Source organism: Pan troglodytes, chromosome 1, assembly GCF_028858775.2.
Source record: "Pan troglodytes isolate AG18354 chromosome 1, NHGRI_mPanTro3-v2.0_pri, whole genome shotgun sequence".
Classification (NCBI taxonomy): Eukaryota; Metazoa; Chordata; class Mammalia; order Primates; family Hominidae; genus Pan; species Pan troglodytes.
This window is the reverse complement of record NC_072398.2, coordinates 198,570,017-198,574,003: the sequence shown is the minus strand read 5'-3', so window position 1 is coordinate 198,574,003 and position 3,987 is coordinate 198,570,017. Positions and strand designations below refer to the sequence as shown.

Genomic DNA, 3,987 nt, shown 5'->3' with positions numbered 1-3,987 from the left:
GTTCAGCCCTCTAGAGCTGATTGTTAACATTTCAGGAATTTTGGCTGGGTGTGGTGGCTCACGCCTGTAGTCTCAGCTACCTGGGAGGCTGAGGCAGCAGAATCACTTCAGCCTGAGAGGCAGAGGTTGCAGTGAGCAGGGATCGAGCCACTGCACTCCACCCTGGGTGACAGAGGGAGACCCTGTCTCAAAAAAAAAAAAAAAAAAAGAAAAAGAAAAAAAGGAATTTTAAAAGCTGGTTGTTGAACACGGACATTATTTAATTAAATTTTATAAACTTACCATTAAATAAGTTATAGAGCTGGGTGTGGTGGCTCACACCTATAATCGCAACTTTTCAGGCAGCTGAAGCAGGATGATCGCTTGAGCCCAGGAGTTCAAGGTTACAGCGAGGTATGATTACTCTATTGTACTCCAGCCTGGGTGACAGAGCAAGAGCTCATTTCTAAAAAATAAATAAATAAAATAAAAACAAAGGTAATAAATAACCCAAACTCATCACTATGTAATTACTTTTATATATTTCACTATCATTTATGCTCACTTTACTTTTTTTGGCTGGGTACAGGGGACTTTATTGATGGTACATGACAAAGTGCGGTCTCATAGTCCCCTCCCGTTCTTCAGGGAGCCTGGCATGGAAACAGTGTTCAGGAGGGGGAGATTCTCAGTGTGGTGGGGGACTGAGTTTGGCAGGGACTCCCCAGCAGCTGAGGGCCTCTCTTCCTCTCGTGCTGTCACTGGGGCTGGTGGTTCAGAGGGCTCTTACTCCTAGGAGGCCATGTAGACCATAAGGTATATCGTTCTGTTGCTGTAGCCAAATTCATTGTCATATCAGGAAATGAGCTTGACAAAGTGGTCTTTGAGGGCAATGCCATTCCCAGCATTGAAGGTGGAAAAGGTGGGTGTCTCTGTTAAAGTTGGAGGAGGCAACCTGGTGCTCTGTGTAGCTCAGGAGGCCCTTGAGGGTGGCCTCCGATGCCAGTTTCACCACCTTCTTGATGTCATCATATTTGGGCAGCTCTCTCCAGATGGCAGATCAGGTCTACAACCCACATGTTGGCAGTGGAGACATGGAAGGCCATGCCAGTGGGCTTTCTGTTAAGCTCAGGGATGGCCTTGCCCACAGCCTTGGTAGAGTGGGTAAATGCAGGGATGATGTCCTGGAGAGTCCTGTGGCCATCACGCCACAGTTTCCCAGAGAGGCCATCCACAGTCTTCTGGGTGGCAATATTGGCACCAACTGTGGCCATGAGTCCCTCCATGATGCCAAAGTTGTCATGGATGACCTTGGGCAGGGCAGCTAAACAATTGGCAGTACAGGAAGCATTGCTGACAATCACAAGGTTGTTTTCATACTTCTCAAAGTTCACGGCCATCACAAACATGGGGGCATCAACAGAGAGAGCAGATATGACCCTTTTGGTTGCACCCTCTAAGTGAGCCCCAGCCTTCTCCAAGGCAGTGAAGATGCCAGTGGACTTCATAACATAATCAGCGTCAGGACCAGCCCATTTGATTTTGATGGGATTTTGTTCCTGGAAGATGGTGATGGGATTTCCATTGGTGACAAACTTTTTGTTCTTAGCCTTGATGGTGCCTTGGAACTTGTCATGGGTGGAGTCATACTAGAACATGTAGACCATGGAGTTGACCTGAATGAAGTGGTCATAGATGGTGACACTATCCACTTTGCTAGAGTTAAAAGCAGCCCTGGTAAACAGGCTTCCAATATGGTCCCATCTATTTACTCTGGCCTTCACTCACACCATGATGTCTCAAGGCTGCTGCTGGTGCTACACGAGATGTGTCTGTATGTTGTATGGCAAGAGCAGAGAGCTCATCTGTGTTCTTGAAGTAACTTACATTTATTGTATCTATATGGTGGAAATACTATATAATAGTGTACTTTTTTTTTTTTTTTTGAGACGGAGTTTCACTTTTGTTGCCCAGGCTGGAGGGCAGTGGCACTATCTCGGTTCACTGCAACCTCTGCCTCCCGGGTTCAAGCGATTCTTTTGCCTCCCCCTCCCGAGTAGCTGGGCTTACAGGTGCGTGCCACCATGCCTGGCTAATTTTTTTGTATTTTTAGTAGAGACAGAGTTTCACCATGTTGATCAGGCTGGTCTTGAACTCCTGACCTCAGGTGATCCACCTGCCTCGGCCTCCCAAAGTGCTGGGATTACAGGCATGAGCCAGCATGCCCGGCCTAATAGGAGATATCTCTCCTCAACTCTGCATTCAGTGATTGATGTCACATTGGCACCTTAAAATTGATGAAGGTGGGAGTGTTTAATCATTAAAATCCACAAACAATACAAATCATGCCCCTTCTTCCACCAAGCCAATTGTTAAACTTTTACCAGAATACACGGGTCCTGATTGTACTCCTAATGTCCTATGTGATTTTGAGCAAAGCCCTGTTCTCCCCAGACTCCCATATATTTATGTATCACTTTATAATTGACAAAAGGGGAGCATCCTTTGTGTGCTAGGCACTGTTGTCTCATAGAATTCTTAGAACCACCAAAGGGGTGGAATATTGTAGCCCAAAGAGCAAAGAAGAACTTTGTCTCCAGGGTGGCTCTGTTACCAGAGTTCCCAAAAGATGGCACTGTGGACTGGCTCAGAGGAAATATAGCAAAATATGTAATATATATTATATAGATTATATATATATATATTTTGAGATGGAGTTTTGCCCTTGTTGCCCAGGCTGGAGTGCAATGGCGCGATCTAGGCTCACTGCAAACTCTGCCTCCTGGGTTCAAGCGATTCTCCTGCCTCAGCCTCCTGAGTGGCTGGGATTACTCATCACATGCATCACATGGCATGTGCCATCACACCTGGCAATATATATATATTTTAAGACAGGGTCTCACTCTGTCTCCCAGGCTGAAGTGTAGTGGCACGATCTCGGCTCAATGCAACCTCTGCCTCCTGGGCTCAAGCCACCCTCCCACTTCAGCCTCCCAAGTAGCTGGGACCACAGGCACACGCCACCATCTGGCTAATTTTTGTATTTTTATAGATACAGGGTTTTGCCATGTTGCCTAGGCTGATCTTGAACTCCTGGGCTTAAGCAGTCCACCCGCCTCAGCCTCCCAAAGTGCTAAACTTACAGGCGTGAGCCACCGCATTCAGTCAATAATAATATTCTTTTGGGCACCTCCAGCATTGTTTTTGGGACTCACACACCATAAGCCTCCTTCTTGGCTGTTTCTGGGAGTGGGGAAAGATCTAGCTCCCTCTGGCTTCTGTATAAGGGAGGTGGGAGGCAGGAAGTGGAATATTCTTACTACAACAGTGAGGGTTTTTTCCCAAAAGGGAGACTGGGCTTGGATGCAGATAGCCCGAACATCAACTGTCCTGTTCCCCATTTGCTGCCAAACACATATACTCTGTGTTTTGAACTTAGACTTGCTTCCCAATTAGCATAAAGTAGCTACCACTTCTGTAATTAAAAACACTGTTTTAATTACTCTCCAAAGAAGGCATCCAAAGCCTTGACGACAGTCCTCCGGCTCTCAGAATTCCTGCTTAGGAATCTGCAATCCATCACTGAATGGTGAAGTTAATCTCCCTATAAAACCACCTAGAGACGATAGTGGCAGAAAGGGAGAAGAAAGAGAAGCAAAAGTATTTGAAATATGTAAATATCTACATCAAGGAAAGAAATTCAAGTAGAGACTATAATCCGCCCCCCCCCCCCATATAAAGCAGTCTAAGGCTGATCTTGTATTTATGACTTTCCTTCTTTACTATCTATTCTAGGTTCCATCTGCCTTCAGTCAGCAACAGATGTTCAAGTTATTTAGCCACCGGAGAGACCCACCCCTTCATTCCTGAGCTATCTGTGGCCTAGAAGATCCTTTTGTATAGAATTGCAGTAGTTTTGCAGTGACTTTGATCACAGAATATTGCAGTAGTTGTAGGATCCTTAGGAAATATAGCAAAGTCTATCACTAAACCTCCCTGCCTCCACTC

At 45.8% G+C, this 3,987-nt stretch overlaps 1 pseudogene; it reads right to left on the bottom strand.

Annotated features, from left to right (window-relative positions):
• Positions 1-697: 697 nt before the first annotated feature.
• Positions 698-1,772, bottom strand: LOC129136820 (glyceraldehyde-3-phosphate dehydrogenase-like; annotated as a pseudogene).
• Positions 1,773-3,987: the final 2,215 nt, after the last annotated feature.